The following is a 20,533-nucleotide window of genomic DNA, read 5'->3' on the forward strand; positions in this document are numbered from 1 at the left end:
GTGTCCACCCCTTCCAGGTGTCGCTTATTTTCAACAGTGTATTTATCCCTGTATTTCCTGTCTCTCTGTGCTAACATTATAGGACTCCAACCATCTGCCTCCTGTGTCTGCATTTGTGTCTCGCCTTGTGCCTTGATAGTATGAACTGGCCATGACAGAACCAGCAGACTTGGACCAGCTCCGTCAAGCTGTCTCCCTGCAGGGAGCTACCATTGGGAGACATCAGGAGTTGCTACAGGGCCTTCTCTGAACGATGGCCCTGTAGCCTTGAAGAAGAGGTGAGAGGGAAAACTCCAAACCCACTGACGAGAAGAGAACTGCTAAGCCAATTAGCTAGCCTGTATGACCCAATAGGCCTCATCGCACCTGCCAAACAAAAGGGCGCCATTCTTGTCAGAAAGGCGTTTCAAGAAGCTGGAGGAAAAACTCTGACCCGAAACACGTGGGACAAACCCCTGTCTGAACAATTGAGAGAAGAAGCCATCAAACTGTTTGAGGAGTACACACGTCTTGGCCAAATCACCTCCCACAGAAGCCTCACACCAGTCAACTGGATTGGTAAACCTTGGGGAATAACATTCTCTGACGGAAGTGAGAAGAGCTATGGAGCCGTAGTGTACTTCAGATGGGAAACCGAGCAAGGCATCCAAGTCAGGTTGGTTGAGTCCAAAGCAAAACTCACACCTTTGGACCAAAAGGGGGAGGCAGTGAAAGCTGAAATCTGCGGTGCTGTCGGCGCAGCACGACTTCGAAAGTACGTTGAAAAACACAGTTGTATAGAAATTGAACGATGGCTCCATCTGCTGGACAGTCAAACTGTGGTGGGAGCTATTCAGAGAGACAGTTATGGGTATCAATCTTTCTTCGCAAATAGAGTTGGAGAGATCCAGAAATCCACATCCGTCGAAGACTGGTGGTGGATCCCGGGAGGCCTGAACAGTGCTGACATCATAACAAGAGGGGCAGCCCCGGAAGACCTCCAAGAAGATTCCATGTGGCAGAATGGACCAGCGTTCCTGCGGCAACCTGTGGAAGAGTGGCCACAGAAGTCAGCCAAAGAAATTTCTCTGCAGCACTGACCAGAGCGCAGGCCAAGAGAAACAAGAATGATGTACTTCCTGAAGTGGGAGTTCAGAAGGAAAGTCAGAGTGATGCACAGCAAAGCAGGCAAAATCACCCAGATGAACCTAAGACTAAGATCCGAAGACCACCAGCTGGCTCTGCAGTAACTAAACTGATTGACATGAGGAAATTCAGTAGCCTGACAAGGCTGATCCGAGTCACTGCCTGGGTTTGGAGAGCTGCAACGAAATGGAAAGAAGTGTTGACCAAGAATTCAGCCTCAGATAAACCAAAGTGGGAGGACATTTTTTCATCAAACTGGAAGTCCAGAGGCAAACAAGCTGTACTCACTGGTGGGGAGTGTGAAGATGCACTACGAGACCTGTTCCTTGCAGCTCAAGAAGGTATAACTTTTCAAGACACCACTCTCAACAGACTCGCTGTTTACAGAGATGAAGAGACTGGGCTCTTGGTTTGTGGAGGGAGGTTCAAGATCTTTGATGAGGACGAGACTGCTGTACCAATTCTACCATATGAGGCATGGATATCCACTCTCCTAGCTCAAGAGGCCCATGATGCAAACCATGAAGAAATAGCAGGTACACTCCTCCGGATGAGGAAGAAAGCCTGGGTGATAAAAGGCCGGAAGCTGGCTAAAAGGAGAGTTGACAACTGTGTGGCGTGCAGAAAGGCTAGGGCCAGAAAGTGCCAACAAATCATGAGTGACCTTCCACCCAAGCGTATAACACCAGCCAGACCATTTGAGTACACAACAGTGGACTTATTTGGACCATATGAAGTCAAGGACGAGGTGAGAAAGAAAGTCAAGCTCAAGGTGTGGGGAATTGTCTTCTGCTGTATGGCATCCAGAGCTATACACACAGATGTTGTCAGTGACCAGTCAACTGAAGGCTTCTTACTGGCCTACCAAAGATTCACGGCACTGAGAGGGCATCCAAAGAAACTGTGGTCAGATCCTGGAAAGAACTTTGTGGGTGCCAGACCTGCCCTCAAAGAGCTCTACCACTTCCTGGATCAACAAATTACATATGAGCTTGAAAATGAAGATTCAAAGCATGGAACAGAGTGGAGCTGGAAGATCCACCCAGCAGACTCCCCTCACAGCAATGGTGCTGCAGAAGCAGCTGTTCGCACTGTGAAGCGAGCCTTGCACAATATGAGAGGAGAAGGACTCTTCACATAGAGTGAGTTTCAAACATTTATGTTCATGGCTGCTAACCTTGCCAATGAATGGCCCATAGATGCCAGGACTCAGAGCCGGGAGGACTGCATAGAATACATCAGCCCTAATTCTCTTCTGCTTGGAAGGACTGGACCTAGGGGAGACTTAGGAAGCTTTGAGTTTGAAGACTACTCCTACAAATGGTTAAGAGTCATTCAAGCGGAAGTTAACTGGTTCTGGAGGAAGTGGAGTCAGTTGGCTGGACCTAACCTGTTTGTGAGGAGTAAGTGGCACACAAAGCAGCGAAACGTGGCCGTTGGAGACGTCGTCTGGCTTGCAGACCAGAACGCTTTGAGGAGTCAGTATAAGTTTGGAAGGGTCGTCAATGTCAACGCTGACAAGGAGGGCATTGTGAGAGATGCAAATATACGAACCTTCCCAAGTTATCCCATCTCAACTTTGAAGCATGTTTATGGAGACAAAGCAAAGAAACGTTCAACCAAAATCCCTGCTACAATTCTTCACAGGGACGTCAGGTGTTTGGTTGTGTTATTACCTGTAGAAGAGCAGAAGTAAAGCCATTGAAGATGAAGCCGATGTGACCTCCTTGGGTTCAAGAACCAGGAGATCAAGTGGGAGGTGTTGCGTCAAAAGACAGGTATTCATATTCAAGGCATTCACATTTTCAACTGATTTCAAAGATAAAACACCAGCAGGGGGCGAAAGAGTGTATGCATTGTGGAACCCATTATTAGCTTGTGTTTCCCTGGAGAACATATATACTGGTGCACCTTTGTGATAGCAGGTGGTGAAATGTTTGGTGAAAAAGCATTTCACTGGAAGTCCTTCATGGAAGAGGAGACTCTCATTCATACACATTCAGCTCATTTAGGATTCTGGAGACTCAACCAGTAGGCACATGGACATTGTTGTGTAAAATTGTTGCCAGTTAGGTGTTTATTTGTGTTGAGAATTGAGACCAATTGTCTAATTTAGTATATAGTATAATTTAGATAATATGACTACATTGAGATTATATATTTAATTTGAAATGACCTTGAAGTAATGTATATTTCTTTTTGTGTTTTGCCTTTAAAGGTTATCTAACTAACTAACTAATTAACTAAAAAACGAACTAACTAACTGACTAAATAAATAAAAGAAGTCAGAAGAAAATTGAGTTGTCCCTTGCGTCCTTCAGTCCTTAAAGAGGCCTTTTTCAAGTTTGGGCAAAGAGCTGCAGTGTGAACCATACACAACTTGACAGTTGATAACCGGTTGAGTCTCCAGAATCCTAAATGAGCTGAATGTGTATGAATGACAGTCTCCTCTTCCATGAAGGACTTCCAGTGAAATGCTTTTTCACCAAACATTTCACCCCCCCCCCCTACTCCATGGCTTCTGTTGAGATGGGATAACTTGGGAAGGACCAGTATGGTATGTCAGCCACTTGGTGGCGCCAAACCCACACTCTGTCACAACACCTGTGCGACTAGTATGGAACAGCAGCCAGAAGTTTAAAGGGGTCAGCATGAATGACCTGCTGCTGAAAGGGCCTGATGTCCTCAATCCCATCCGAGCAGTACTACTCGGGTTCAGAAGAGGTGTCCATGCTGCTCTTGGCGACATCAGGAAGATGTACAATTCAGTGTGGTTAGAAAACCTGGAGATGCATCTCCACAGATTTCTCTGGAGAAACACTGAGGAGGAAGAGATTGAAGAGTATGCCATCACCAGAGTCAACATTGGCGATCGACCAGCAGGGTGCATTGCACAACTGGCCATGAGAGAGACAGCAAAACTGCCCATGTTCGCTCAACTGGAGGAGGAACGTAGGATCCTTGAAGAGGATGCCTATGTCGATGACATCCTGACTTCCAATAATGACTTACAAAAGCTGGACAAGGACACCAAAAGAGTTGAAGAGATCCTGAGGACAGGCGGATTCTTCCTCAAACCCTGGGTCCGGTCAGACCAAAGTGGGAGGCAGGAGATTGTACCAGGAGAACAAGGAGCGGTGTCAGGCACAGTACTTATTCTCCCAAACCAGATGAGGAAAGGAGACAATAAAGCCCTTGGAGTTGGATACCTTGTTGAAGAGGAAGGGCTCAGTTCTTTGACGGAATGCCACAACCATGGAGCAAATCAGGGAGTTAGCTCAGAGACTGTCTGCCACCTCTGAAAAACCCCAATCCCCCAGTAGTTTTTCCCTATCTGTGGTGAGTTTGTACAGCCTTGTGAACCCCGCTTACCTCCTCCAGAGCGATATTCAGGGAATCCTGGTACCTACCTGGCTTTTCTTTTTCAGTGCTTGTTTGTTTTTGAGCTACAGCCATCTTCGTTTTCTTCAGACCGATCGAAGTTAGCGTATATAATTACGCTAATGTCAGGAAGGGCGCTCTCATGTAACAAAAATCTGCCTTTTGCGGTCATTTGGAGGAATTCATGGCAGAGTTGAGAAAAGTTTTGGAGTCTCCGGTATCCGGGAGAAAGGTGGCCAGCAAACTGCTTGACTTATGTCAAAACACCCGTAGTGTGGCAGACTACGCGGTGGACTTTCGCACGTTGGCCGCCGAGTGTGCCTGGAATCCGGAGTTTCTTTTCGATACTTTTCTGCATGGATTATCTGGGGAGGTAAAGGATGATCTAGCTGCTCGGGAACTGCCGGTGGACCTCGACTCTCTTATCGCCTTAACCATTAAAATTGATGGATGCCTAAGGGAACGCAAGAGTGAGAGGAGGTCTGGTCTCGGGCACACTCATGCACCCGATATGGCGCGTTCACCTCATGGAATCTGGAAGTTTCCGAAGACAGCTCTTCTGAGAGGAGTCGAAGTCACCCGAGCTCTCTCTTGAATCTACGACAGGTGAGTTGGATACTCCTGAGCCTATGCAGTTGGGAAGAACTAGGCTTTCAGTTTGGGAGCGCTCACGGAGGATGAATAATAACTGTTGTCTGTACTGTGGAGGGGCAGTACATTTTATAGCTAACTGCCCTATTAGGAAACCCTTGTCTCTAGTGGGTACCAGTACTATGGTGAGTCAGACTGGGAGTTCCCTAATTCCCATCACCCACACACCCCTTTTTGCTCTTGTGCTGTGGGGAGACCAATCTAAGTCTCTCCAAGTGCTCATTGACTCTGGGGCTGATGAATGTCTTATGGATGCCACGATAGCTTCGGAGCTTGGTATTCCCATTCAGCCTCTCTCTGTGCCCATAGATGCTAGGGCATTAGACGGCCGCTCTATAGGGGAAGTCACCCATAGTACTGTGCCCGTTCAATTACAGGTTTCTGGTAACCACAGTGAGACCATACAGTTCCTCCTCATTGCATCTCCCCATGTTCCGGTTGTGTTGGGATTTTCCTGGCTACAAAAACACAATCCTGTGATGGCTGGACGACAAACTCCATCCTGGATTGGAGTCCTTTTTGCCATTCCCACTGCCTTCAAGCAGCACAGCCTTCCTCAAGTCGTCCTCCTCAGGATGTTAGCAAGACTGTGGATGCCACTGCTATTCCTACTGAATACCATGACTTCCTGGAAGTGTTCAGTTAGGCACGTGCTACTTCCTTTCCCCGGCACCATCCTTATGATTGAGCCATTGACCTTCTCCCAGGCACTACACCACCTCAGGGTCGTTTGTTTTCTCTGTCTGGACCAGAGACCAAAGCTATGGAGGAGTACATAGAGGAGTCTCTGGCCACTGGGGCCATCCATCCTTCTGCATCTTCTGCCGGTGCAGGGTTTTTCTTTGTGGAGAAGAAGGACAAGACCCTGCACCCATGCATTGACTACTGGGGACTTAACGATATCACTCTCAAAAATCGTTACCCCCTACCTCTCCTCTCCTCTGTGTTTGAACCTCTCCAGGGGGCTACCATGTTGGACCTTCGGAAATGCCTACCACCTGGTTCGGATATGCGAGGGGGATGAGTGGAAGACAGCCTTCAACACAGCCAGTGGACATTATGAGTACCAGGTTATGCCATTTGGACTCACCAATGCCCCCGCTGTCTTGGTCAATGATGTGCTTCGGGACATGCTAAACCGGTTTGTGTTCGTCTACCTGAACGACATCCAGTTTTTTTCCCGATCTGCCCAAGAACATGTACTCCATGTCAGACAGGTCCTTCAGGGCCTCCTGGAGAACCAATTGTTTGTGAAAGCCAAGAAGTGTGAGTTCCACCGCTCTTCTATCACCTTTCTGGGATATGTCATTGCTGAGGGCAATGTTCAGATGGATCCTGGAAAGGTGAAAGCTGTGGTGGATTGGCCTCAACTAACATCAAGGGTGCAGTTGCAACGGTTTCTTGGGTTTGCAAACTTCTACCGCTGTTTCATTCGGAAATACAGCACCCTGGCGGCCCCCCTCTCGGCATTCAACTCCCCCAAGGTCCCATTTAAATGTTGGAGTGAAGTGAGGGCCATCCTGTCCCAGCGATCTGCCCAGGACCAGTAGCTTCATCCCTGTGCCTTCCTGTCCCACCGTCTCAATCCTGCTGAGAGGAACTACGATGTTGGCAACCGAGAACTCCTGGCAGTGAAGATGGCATTGGAGGAGTGGAGGCACTGGCTGGAAGGAGCAGAACAGCCATTCCTGGTCTGGACCGACCATAACTTGGAATATCCCCGTTCAGCCAAGCGCCTCAATTCAAGGCAGGCCCGGTGGGCCCTTCTGTTTACCAGATTCAACTTTACCATTTCCTATCGTCCTGGGTGTAATAATGTGAAGCCTGATGCTCTCTCCCGCCTATACAGTTCCTCTGCCACACGCTTGACTTCCGAAACTATTCTCCCTACCTCATGCCTTGCTGCCACTGGGGATTGGGGTACTGAGAACCTGGTTCACGAGGCACAACACTCCCAACCTGGACCTGAAGTGGGCCCGGCTAACCAGCTGTTTGTCCCTAAACCAGTCCAGTCCCGGGTCCTGGAATGGGCTCATTCCTCCAGGCTGACCTGTCATCCAGGGTCCCGTCGTACACTAGCCTTCCTTCGACAATGTTTCTGGTGGCCCACAATGGTCCCTGACGTCTCTGCCTTTGTCACCGCATGCACTGTGTGTGCTCAAAACAAGACTCCACAGAAAGCTCCTTCTGGCCTCCTGCAGCCACTACCAGTTCCTCATCGTCCCTGTTCTCATATCTCCGGACTTTGTCACTGGGCTCCCTTCATCTGATGGCAACACTGTCATTCTTACGGTAGTCGACCAATTCTCCAAGGCTGCCCATTTCATCCTTCTCCCCAAACTACCTTCTGCCAAGGAGACGGCCCAGCTTATGGTGCAGCATGTCTTCCAGATCCAAGCTACTGCTGTTTGCCTTACCACTGACTGCTGGACATCAAGGGTAACCACTTCTTACATGTCAGTTACATGTCACTTCATTGAAGATTTTCGATGTCTAGCTATCTTCTGGACTGCTTTGAGTTCAGCGACAGACACACCTCAGAGAACTTGGCAGGGGAACTGTTGAGTGGCCAGAGAATGGCAAGTAGATGGAAAAGTGGTCTGTTGTGTTAGCGACAATGCGGCTAACATAACCAAAGCCATGAAAATGTTTAAATGGACCCATCATCCATGTCTTGCCCACACAATCAACCTGATTGTAAGAGATGCTCTGAAGGTGATGAAGCCCACTGTGGGCAAAGTGAAAACAGCTGTGGAATATTTCCACAGGAGCACAGTAGGTGTGGAAAAACTAAAGTCTACACAATGCCAGATGGGGATGCCTGAGCTGAGGCATAAACAAGACTGCACTACAGGGTGGAATTCAACATTTTATATGTTGAAGTGGTTTCTTGAGTCAAAGGATGCCATCATCTCTACCCTGGCCATTGTCAATGCACCTGTTGATGCTATGACCCAAGAGGAATGGGAGGTGGTGGAGGAGGTGTGCAGAGTCCTGGAACCCTTTGAGCAGGTCACTGTGGAGATCAGTGGAGAGAGGTACAGTAAGCAGTTATTACTACATCATTATTTAATCCAGTATTATATATGTATATGAGCAGTGGATGAGAATGTAGTATCAGTAGACAAAACATGAACCTGAACTAATAAGTTACTCTTCTCTCTTTTCAGCTATGTGACAGCCTCAAAAATTATACTCCTGTGTAAGGGTTTGCAGCGAATCACAGCCAGCCACCACAGAGAAGCAAATGTAACCACAAGACATGTGACAGAGTTGATGGACACCCTATGTTCACAGAAAGTTCCACGGAATGGAATATAATCATGTGCTATCAGAAACCATTGTACTTGACCCCAGGTAAGAAGTTAGCCTTCAGTGATGCCAGAGCAATTGATGAGGCTCTTCAAAGAATAACCTCAGCAGCAGGGAGGGACAGTCCCAGTAGTCAGCTGGCTCGGGCACCAGGGCAACAGAAAGAAGAGGGATCAGATGGAGAAAAGCACCAGCAGTAGTGCCACAAATGTCTGCTGTTTGGAAGCTGTTTGACGAGAGAGCAACTGGGGATGCAGCATGAAGGAATCCCTCAGCAGATGCCATAATGGAGGTCCGATCCTCTTTGGAGGATCTGCAGATCCTCTGAGCTGGTGGAAGAACAAGGCCTCTGTCTACCCAGGGAGACTCTGTATAGTGGTCTTCTCGAAAACGGGACAAATAATTACTGAGAGAAGAAACCGCATCAGCCCCTCAAGTGAGGCAGCTTGCATTTCTGAATGCAAATCTCTCACGCAAAATATGGTCAGCATTGCTGTGTGCTGCTGGTTATAACATTGCAATAAAGGAGAGAAAAGAGGGACCAGTTTAATGTTTTAAGTGGGATGCTGCAGTTTTGCACATTGTTATTTATTTTTCTTTGATATGGTGCAATATTCTATTATTATGTTGTTCAGATTGTATTCGTTTTGAATGGTTAGATTTATATGCACTTTGTTTATATACATTAAAAAGTTAGACTTTAAATGCAAATGTTTAATAGCATTCTTTTTCATAACAAACCAATGCATTGTTAAATACATTGTGGTTAAGGTAGAGTATGATTTCATGTAATAATTTAATTAGAATTGTTTTAACACAAATCAAAGTAAAACTATCGCAAACTGTTCGACTTGAAAAAATACAAAACATCTTTTTTTAAAGAGATGTTTGGGAGCCAAAAGAGCCGGCTCTTTTTGGTGAGCTGAGCCGAACGAGCCGGCTCACTGAAAAGAGACAGAATAGTCTCTTTCTCTAGTTGTTGGACAACATGCCTCAGACGCTTCAGACGCTTTTGGTTCATAGTAGTGATCGGTTACAATTGAAAAAGCCCTCTTTTTGTAGTACAGTGATTGGGCAGTTATATTGCAATGATTTGACTGTTTTATGCGATAATAGTGCAGTGATTGGTGAAAAGTTCAAGCCCTCGCATAATATGCGGGAAATTTATGATTTTGTAAAAAATCGAATGTGTGATCGCAAAATCCTGGAGGGACTGCTTAGTGGTAGCAGTAAGAATACATGATGAAGTCACCGGATTTCCTTTGTCGGACTATATTCAAATGCCAGTAAGCATTCTGCAAACCATGGCAAAGGGAAAATTACAATGACACAACTTATTACAGTAGCTAACTAAATACTGTAGCTAGCTGGAAAGGTAGCTAGCAACGCTAAAGGTAATGACAGGTAGCCTAGTGGTTAGAGAATTGGACTTGTAACCGCAAGGTTGCAAGATCGAATCCCCGAGCTGACAAGGTAAAAATCTGTCATTCTGCACCTGAACAAGGCAGTTAACCCACTGTTCCCCGGGCGCTGTGGGTGTCAATTAAGGCAGCCCCCGCACCTCTCGGATTCAGAATGGTTGGGTAAAATGCGGAAGACACATTTCAGTTGAAGAGATTCAGTTGTACAACTGACTAGGTATCTCGCTCCCAAAACACAGGTTTTCTGGACACTTGTAGTTGGAATGGTGATGAGCATTTGATAGCCTATTTTGTGGCTACCGTTTAAAAGCCAAGTCGGTGCTCAGATGACTCAGCTCGCGTAACTGTCAAGTGTAGACAGGGTCTATGAATCTCAGTGCAAGTGTGGTTCAGTGGAGGCTGGTGGGAGGAGCTATAGGAGTATGGACTCATTGTAGAGGCTAGAATGGAATCAATGGAACAGAGTCAAATGTGGTTTTCATATGTTTGATCTGTTCGACACAGTTACATTAATTCCATTCCAGCCATTACAATGAGCCTGTCCTCCGATATCTCAACCTACCAGCCTCCACTGGTGTTGTTAGTGTCTGCCCTGAGATTAGAAGGTTGGGGGTACAATCCCCGGTTGTGGATACCAAAGACTCTAAAAATGGGATCTAATGCCTCTCTGTTTGGCACAGCATTATATATTGAACACAAATATTAATGAAACATGTAAAGTGTTGGTCCCATGTTTCATGAGCTGAAATAAAAGATCCCAGAAATGTTCCATGCGCACAAAAAGCTTATTTATCTCAAATGTTTTGCACATATTTGTTTACATCTGTCAGTGAGCATTTCTCCTTTGCCACACCTGACAGGTGTGGCATACCAAGAAGATGATTAAACAGCATGATCATTACACAGGTGCACCTTGTGGTGGGGACAATAAAAACCCACTATAAAATGTGCAGTTTTGTCACACAACACAATGCCACAGACGTCTCAAGTTTTGAGGGAGTGTGCAATTGGCATGCTGACTGCAGCAATGTCCACCAGAGCTGTTGCCAGATATTTGAATGTTCATTTAATTACCATAACCTGCCTCCAACATCATTTTAGAGAATTTGGCAGTACGTCCAACCAGCCAAGGACCTCCACATCCGGCTCCTTCAATTACTGGATCATCTGAGACCAGCCACCCGGACAGCTGATGAAACTGTGGGTTTGCACAACCGAAGAATTTCTGCACAAACTGTCAGAAACAGTCTTGTGGAAGCTCATCTGCGTGCTCATTGTCCTCACCAGAGTCTTGACCTGACTGCAGTTCGGCGTTGTTAACCGTCTTCAGTAGGCAAATGCTCACCATCGATGGCCACTGGCACGCTGGAAAAGTGTGCTCTTCACGGATGAATCTCGGTTTCAACTGTACTGGGCAGATGGCAGACAATGTGTATGGCATCGTGTGGGCGAGCAGTTAGCTGACGACCACATTGTGAACTGAGTCCCCCACGGTGGGCTTATGGTATGGGCAGGCATAAGCTACGGACAACGAACACAATTGTATTTTATCGATGGCAATTTTAATGCACAGTGATACCGTGATGAGATCCTGAGGTTCATTGTCGTGCCATCCATCCACCGTTTCAGCATGATAATGCACGGCCCCATGTCACAAGGATCTGTACACAATTCCTGGAAGCTGAAAATGTCTCAATTCTTCCATGGCCTGCATACTCACCAGACATGCCACTCATTGAGCATGTTAGGGATGCTCTGGATTAACATGTACGACAGCATGTTCCAGTTCCCGCCAATATCCAGCAACTTCGCACAGCCATTGAAGAGGAGTGGGACAACATTCCACAGGCCACAATCAACAGCCTGATCAACTCTATGCAAAAGAGATGTCACGCTGCATGAGGCAAATCATGGTCACACCAGATATTGACTGGTTTCTGATCCACACCCCTACCTTTTCTTAAGGTATCTGTGACCAACAGATGCATATCTGTATTCCCAGTTATGTGAAATACATAGATTAGGGCCTAATGAATTTATTTCAATTGACTGATTTCCTTAAATGAACTGTAAATCAGTAAAATCTTTGAAATTGTTGCATGTTGCGATTATATTTTTGTCAATTGTAGATTGTGGGTAAGGCTATGCCCAAACAGAGATTCTGTGTCCAAAAATTATGGATTGAGCCAGTGGGTTTTCAGTTTGACAGATTATGGAGAATGGAGATGATTGTCCGTCAAAACAATGTGCAATATGTTGGCCTTCGAGTGTATGCAATGTTTAACGTTTAACAGACAATTCTGAATGAGTATCCGTTTTCATGCATCTCTGTGCAATGAACTATCGTCCTGTCCAGGGGGTACACTTGTACATGAAGCTACCTCATACTCAGTGGCCATTTTAGCATGTAAATCTTGGTGAAGCAAAGAGCAAACTCCCCCCCAGTAAAGCCACTACACAACACAAAACAATAAATTAATTGCACTATAACGGTGACAAACAGTGCCCATAAACTGTTAGGGCCTACATAAAGCTGTCCCAACAGCAGTCCCAACACCTTACCACTGCTACACCTGGCTATCAGTCGAGCCTTGTCTGGCAGCCAAAAAATTATTTCAGGCTCATTTACTGCCTTTGAAAAAACATTGCTGATATGGCTGACTTGCTTATACCATTGTGGTTTCTACTGACAATTGAGATGTACAAACTATGGCATAAGGGGATGTTGAGCGGATAGGAGGCAACCCGTAATTTCGATTAAGACATAAATGAGCGACCTTGGACGGATGTAGTCAATATAACTATTTGTTCAGCACTTTTGAAATGTACAGCGACAGAATTTAGAACTGTCACGGATCCCTCCGGAACTTTCATCATGCACACCTGTCCCCTATTCCCACTGATAGTTATTTGTATATATGTGCCCTTTGGTTTCCATTGGGGGTCAATTATTGTTACAATGTCCGTTGGTGAGTGTGAGTACTTATGCTGTGTGTTTTGGCTTTCGTGCCATTGTGAATTGCGCAGATGATTACGGGTCTCGTCCCGTGTGTTAATCATTGTGCACGTGTGTATTTATTCGAGGTACTCCTCGCTCTTTTGTTTCAGCCTTGTGTTTTGTGTACGTGTTTGTTTGGTCTTCGTGCCCTTACACGGCACGCCGTAATTTGGGGTATGATTTAAAAAAATATTACGCATTCTTGTGCCTGTCTCCCGAACCATTGTTACCAACGTGACCAGAACATGGGCCGTTCTTACAGTACTCTCCCTGTACACCAAGTCAGAACCGTAGGATAAATAAAGGGGGCATATAAGCAGACTGTCACGTCCTGACCATAGTAAGTTGTTATTTTCTATGGTAGATTAGGTCAGGGTGTGACAGGGGGTGTTTGTCTACGTTTTGTATTTCTATGTTCAGTTTCTAGTTTTGTATTTCTATGTTGGTTTTGTTTGGTATGATCTCCAATTAGAGGAAGCTGGTCGTTGTTGTCTCTAATCGGAGGTCATATTTAAGCTGATGTTTGTCCCACCTGTTTTTGTGGGTGATTATTATTTTTTATTAAGTAGTGTTTTGTTTCTCCTCTGCGTCACGGTTTATTGTTTTGTCATTTCAGTTTATTTTGTATTGCATTAAGTTTCACACTCTAAATAAATATGTGGAACTACACACACGCTGCAGTTTGGTCCGCTCCTTCCGACAGTTGTGACAGAATCACCCACCACCAAAGGACTAAGCAGCGTGGTATGGATCAGCAGGACAAATGGACTTGGGAGGAGATATTGGACGGGAAAGGACCCTGGAGGCAGGCTGGGGAGTATCGCCGTCCTAAGTAGGAGATCGAGGCAGCAAGAGCGGAGTGGCGATACTACAAGGCGCTATATCCACCAAGAGGCAAGTGCGAGAGGCACACGGGGAGATTGGCAGAGTCAGGTTGGAGACCTGAGCCAACTCCCCGTGCTTACCGTGGGGAGCGAGTGACAGAGCAAGCACAGTGTTATGCGGTGATGCGCACTGTGTCACCAGGGCGCATTCACAGCCTGGTGTGCTCAGTGCAAGCTCCTCACCGTTGCCGTGCTAGAGTTGGCCGTCAGCCAGGAAGAAGTGCGCCGGCTCAGCGTATCTGGTCTCGAGTGCATCTCTTCGGCCCAGGTTATCCTGCGCCTGCTCTACGCATGGTACCCCCCGTTCACCAGTACAGCCCAGTTCGTGCCAGCGCTGCCAGCGCTCCGCCCTTGCTGGGTTCAAATAACCATCCAGCCAGGACGGGGTGAGCCAGCCCTAAGCTCCAGACCTCCAGTGCGCCTCCACGGCCCAGTATACCCTGTGCCTGCTCTGCGCACCCAGTCTCCTGCGCACTCCCCAGTCCGGAGCCTCCAGCAACGCTCCGCAGCCCGGAGCCTTCAGCGGCGCTCCGCAGCCCGGAGCCTCCAGCGACGCTCCGCAGCCCGGAGCCTCCAGCGACGCTCCGCAGCCCGGAGCCTCCAGCGACGCTCCGCAGCCGTAATTTGGGGTATGATCTACAGTCCGGTGGTACAGAAGCAGAGGGATCAGCGGGTGGCGCGGGGGTTACGCCCCGAACCCGAGCCGCCTCCTCCACTGGGGGATGCGCTGGATGAGAAGGTTCTGGGTACTGCACCTGAGCCGCCATAGACATTAGTCACCCACCCTACCCTCCCTTTGTGTTTTTTGGGGGGGTGTTGTTTGGGGGGGGTTGTTGTTGTTTTGTGTATGATGTTTGTCCCACCTGTTTTTGTGGGTGATTATTATTTTTTAAGTAGTGTTTTGTTTCTCCTCTGCGTCACGGTTTATTGTTTTGTCATTTCAGTTTATTTTTGTATTGCATTAAGTTTCACAGCCTAAATAAATATGTGGAACTACACACACGCTGCAGTTTGGTCTGCTCCTTCCGACAGTTGCGACACAGACAATAAAAGCTCTTACAATATTTGATGATTACATTTCTCTAAAACAGGCTATAGGCTACATGTGCACCACCAAGTCAGAACAGTAAGCTAAATTATGTGGGGAAAAGGGACCAAATGATAAGGGTGAGGCACATGGGCTATTAACAGCTTACTACACAACATACACTTAGCATTACTTTCTTAGCTACAGTATACATATCTCCCTGGCATATTGCATAATTTATGCAGCAGCATACAACACATTTTTGGACTCACCTTGTTGTGCTGTGCTCACTTGAACAGGAAGGTGGCGCGGCAGTCCTTCGTGGGCAAATTTTGTCATCCAAGTCTGGCATTCACTGGATTTATGGTGCTTTCAAGACAACTGGGAGCTCTGAAGAAAACAAGGTTGAATCATTATGATGTCAACGATCTTCAGGTTGGAGCTCTAGAAAGAGGCCTGAGTTCCCGACTTGCAATTCCGAGTTGGATGACCATTCAAAAAGTATTTTCCCAGTCGTAGCAATTTTTTTCCGAGTTCCCAGTTGTCTTCAACTCACTGAAGTTTGAGACTTCCCAGTTCTGAGTTTCCAGTTGTTTTGAGTGCAGTGGAAGTCATGCTGGATTGACAGCATGGCCAATGTTGAATGTTTATCCTTTTAAGCTTGGAAAAAAGAGACCCTTAAACCCAAACTTGGACCACACACCCACTCCACAGAATAGCAGGCTAGTGATTGCTTTGCAATGCTTGCAGTTAGCCACTGATTCCTTCCAAGCCACTCATTGTTGAATTTGCAATTCCAACTTGTTGTGTAATGTTTATGTCCAATGGCCGATGAGCACCAATACGTTTTATCTATAATTTCTCTTCATTATTTCTCTTCATATGACAAGGATAGAAAAGGATTTGCCAGTAGATTGTCGACCTGATTCATGTATCTTATGGCAAAAAATAACTTCTGGATATCAGGACAGAGATCACTCACCTCGGACTAGACAAAGATTTTTTCTTCAACAAGCAGGACGCACAGGACATTCTCCAAATACCCGACAAGGCCCACATCCCAGTTATTTGCAAGAGGAAGAGACGCAGGTACAGAGGACACAGAGCGGGGTGCCTCGTAAGGATCCGCAGAAGGCGAGTGGGAAAGCTGCCGTTAACGTAAATACTACTCACCAACGTGCAATCATTGTACAATAAATTAGACGAGGTACGATCACGAATATCCTACCAACGGGACATCAAAAACTGTAATATCTTATGTTTCACGGAATCGTGGCTGAATGATGACATGGATATTCAGCTACGCTGCACCGGCAAGATAGAACAGCACACTGGGGGGGGGGGGGCAGTCTGCATATTTGTAAACAACAGCTGGTGCACGAAATCTAAGGAAGTCTCTAGATTTTGTTCACCTGAAGTAGAGTGTCTTGTGATAAAATGCAGAGCACTGTAGCGGGGTGCGTACTGGGCGGCAGAGAAGTCAGGCGCAGGAGAACAGAACTGGGTAATAACCGGAGATTTATTAAGCAAAACCAACGGCAACCATAACAACAACATAAATGGGCACAAAATAACCCGTCGTGCGCTGACGAGGAACGTGCACAAGCACTACAGTAAACAATCCCACACAAAGACATCGGGGGAACAGAGGGTTAAATACACAACAAGTAAATGAGGGGATTGAAACCAGGTGTGAGGAAAACAAGACAAAACAAATGGAAATTGAAAAGTGGATCGATGATGGCTAGAAGACCGGCGACGCCGACCGCCGAGTGCCGCCTGAACAAGGCGAGGACCCGACTTCGGCGGAAGTCGTGACAGTACCCCCCCTTGATGCAGCGCACCGACACCGGCCTCGGGGACGACCCGGAGGGCGATCCGGACGGAGACGGTGGAACTCCTGCAGTATTGAAGGGTCCAACACGTCCTCCACCGGAACCCAGCACCTCACCTCCGAACCGTACCCCTCCCACTCCACGAGGTACTTAAGGCCCCTAACACGACGCCTCCATTCCGGTATAGAGCGAATGGAGTACGCCGGGGCCCCCTCGATGTCCAGAGGGGGCGGAGGAACCTCCCCACCTCAGACTCCTGGAGCGGGCCAGCCACCACCGGCCTGAGGAGAGACACATGGAACGAGGGGTTAATATGGTAATCGGAGGGAAGCTGTAACCTATAACAAACCTCGTTCACTCTCCTCAGGACTTTAAATGGCCCCACAAACCGCAGGCCCAGCTTCAGGCAGGGCAGGCGGAGGGGCAGGTTTCAGGTCGAGAGCCAGACCCGGTCCCCCGGTGCGAACACCGGGGCCTCACTGCGGTGACGGTCTGCGCTGGTTTTCTGGCGCAGCACAGCCCGCTGGAGGTGAACATGGGCGGCGTCCCATGTCTCCTCCGCGCGCCTGAACCAGTCGTCCACCGCAAGAGCCTTGGTCTGACTCTGATGCCAAGGCGCCAGAACCGGCTGGTACCCCAGTACACACTGGAAGGGGGAGAGGTTAGTGGAGGAGTGGCGGAGCGAGTTCTGAGCCATCTCGGCCCAGGGCACGAACGCTGCCCACTCCCCCGAGCCGATCCTGGCAATACGACCTCAGAAACCTGCCCACATCCTGGTTCACTCTCTCCACCTGCCCATTAGTCTTGGGATGAAACCCAGAGGTAAGGCTGATCGAGACCCCCAGACGTTCCATGAACGCCTTCCAAACCCTCGAAGTGAACTGGGGACCTCGACCAGACACTATATCCTCAGGCACCCCGTAGTGCCGGAAGACGTGTGTAAACAAGGCCTCCGCAGTCTGTAGGCCGTAGGGAGACCGGGCAAAGGGAGGAGACGGCAGGACTTAGAGAACCGATCCACAACGACCAGGATCGTGGTGTTTCCCTGTGAGAGGGGAGATCAGTAAGAAAATCCACGACAGGTGCGACCAAGGCAGCTGTGGAATGGGTAAGGGGTGTAGCTTCCCTCAGGGCAGGTGCCTAGGAGCCTTACACTGTGCGCACACCGAGCATAAACCCTCACATCCTTGGCCAAGGTAGGCCACCAGTACTTCCCAGCCAAACAGCGCACCGTCCGACTGATCCCAGGATGACCAGAGGAGGGTGACGTGTGGGCCCAATAGATCAACCGGTCACGGACAGCAGACGGAACGTACAGACGCCCAGTGGGACACTGGAGGGGAGCAGGCTCTGCACGTAATGCCTGCTCAATGTCCGCGTCCAGCTCCCACACTACCGATGCCACCAGGCAGGAGGCCGGGAGTACTCAAGTATCTTGGTGTCCACATCACCAACAAACTAGAATGGTCCAAACACACCAAGACAGTCGTGAAGAGGGCATGACAAAGCCTACTCCCCCTCAGGAAACTAAAAAGATTTGGCATGGGTCCTCAGATCCTCAAAAGGTTCTACAGCTGCAACATCGAGAGCATCCTGACTGGTTGCATCACTGCCTGGTACGGCAATTGCTCGGCCTCTGACCGCAAGGCACTACGGAGAGTAGTGTGTACGGCCCAGTACATCACTGGGGCTAAGCTGCCTGCCACTCAGGACCTTTATACCAGGCGGTGTCAGAGGAAGGCCCTAAAAATAGTCAACGGCCCCAGCCACAGACTGTTCTCTCTACTACCGCATGGCAAGTGGTACCGGAGTGCCAAGTCTAGGACCAAAAGGCTTCTCAACAGTTTTTAACCCCAAGCCATAAGACTCCTGAACAGGTAATCAAATGGCTACCTGGATTATTTGCATTGTGTGCCCCCCAACCCCTCTTTTACGCTGCTGCTACTCTCTGTTTATCATATATGCATAGTCACTTTAACTATACATTCATGTACATACTACCTCAATTGGCCTGACCAACCAGTGCCCCCGCACATTGGCAAACCGGGCTATCTGCATTGTGTCCCGCTGTTGGTTAGAGCCTGTAAGTAAGTATTTCACTGTAAGGTCTGCAACTGTTGTATTCGGCGGTAAACTTTGATTTGATGACTGCTAGCTTGCTAGCTAAGATTTTGAAAGTATGATGATGACATGTCCAATCAAAGCTACTGTAGATATAATGTGATTTGACATCATTTTATGAGTGGCCAATGACCTTGAGCCTTCTTGGATGGGCACTTCTAATGTAACTCTATGGCAACACCCAAGGGGCTTAAATATTCAAGCTCTACCCATAGATTTTTTGGTGACATAGTGTCCCCATGAGTGACAGAACATTGAGCCAATCACGGCGCAACTAGAGAACATTACCAACCCCTATGCTCCTGTATTTTCTGCTGGCTGCCCCACTAGCACAGAAAGCACTGAGCTTGGCTGAAACACCTGCATTTTGGTGCTGCCTTACTCAAGAAAGCAATAAAGAGACCAAGTTTGTACACGGCTTTATTAACTCAATTAATTATTATTATTTATTTGTTTTACATTGTTTGCAAACTGATATGTGACACGTATTAATTCCAAAATAACATCCAAAACAGCCCCCCCCCCCCCCCCCAAAAAAAAAAATGACGGTTCACCACTGCTCATACTACAGAAACAGGAGATCCTGTTTTGTGGCTCGGACAAGGCTTAGTTAGGCCATACCAATTTTATCAAATGTTTAAAGCCCCAGTGCAGTCAACAACGTGATTTTTTGGTGTTTTATACATATTTCCACACTATTATGATGGAATAGTACGTTAAAATTAAGAACATAATTATAATGCCCTTTTAGTGTTTGAAAAGACCGCCTGAAATTCAGCTTGTTTTGGTGGGATGGAGTGTTGGTGGTAAATCACCAGGCAGTAAATTAGTTAACTGTATGCGGTCAGTTAGCAGCACACGTATGCGGGTTTCACTGGCATCGCTCGTTGTGTAGCTATTTTAGAAAGGGTGAGTGTAATAGTGTTAAGCAAGTTCCGTAAACTCAATCCACAGCTAGCTAGAAATGTTGCCAATGGAGCTAGTAAATATGATCATTTTCTATAGCTCAATAAGGTTGGTTTGTTTCAAAGACGGTCACGTGTGTTTGCAAAAAGAGGATCAATGGTTTGAGCCTGGTATGGGGACAGTGGAGGAAGATATTGCCTACTGTTAGATGCACACAGACGTCGGTTTCTCCGCCCCATTTCTCTAAAAAGCTGAGTGATGGGAGTTGAAAAAAATGTAACCATTCTCACATTCATAGACAAACCTATGAATGCAAGGACTGATCATCCATGATATCAAATAGTTTTAACCATGTTTTGAGGCTATACAGTGTTTGTTTACATGCACGTTGTTTACAAGCATTGGAGTAAAACAAGCGTATATTTGGGGTTATGATGTGGTACGATAGTTGAACTATGCTTATGAGACAAGTTATATTCTTCAATAATCAATTATTAGGCCTATATATCATTAATTTGTAAGTCCAACAATTGATGTAGCAACTAATGATTCTAGCTTTAAACATGTGACTTCATTTGAAGCGCTTATTCCGTGAAACATTATAGCTGCCGGTAGTGTCAATTTGTAGGCTATGTGCCATCATGGTTAGGCCTATACTGTGTACATTTAATTTACAATGAGATTCCATGTGCGAGTATGGCTTCTGAATAATTGGTGTGCATTTTCTTCGTTCTACCCTACCTGGTTGTACAGTGTAACTGTACATGTCCTGAACATTATGAAGACATATCTTGCTGTCTCAGAACAATACACAACTGTAATGTTCTCTCTGTTTGGTTGATTCGGGCTGTCGTTCAAGCCATCCTCCAATC

This window comes from Salmo salar, chromosome 13 (assembly GCF_965601325.2).
Source record: "Salmo salar chromosome 13, fSalSal1, whole genome shotgun sequence".
NCBI classification, from domain to species: domain Eukaryota; kingdom Metazoa; phylum Chordata; class Actinopteri; order Salmoniformes; family Salmonidae; genus Salmo; species Salmo salar.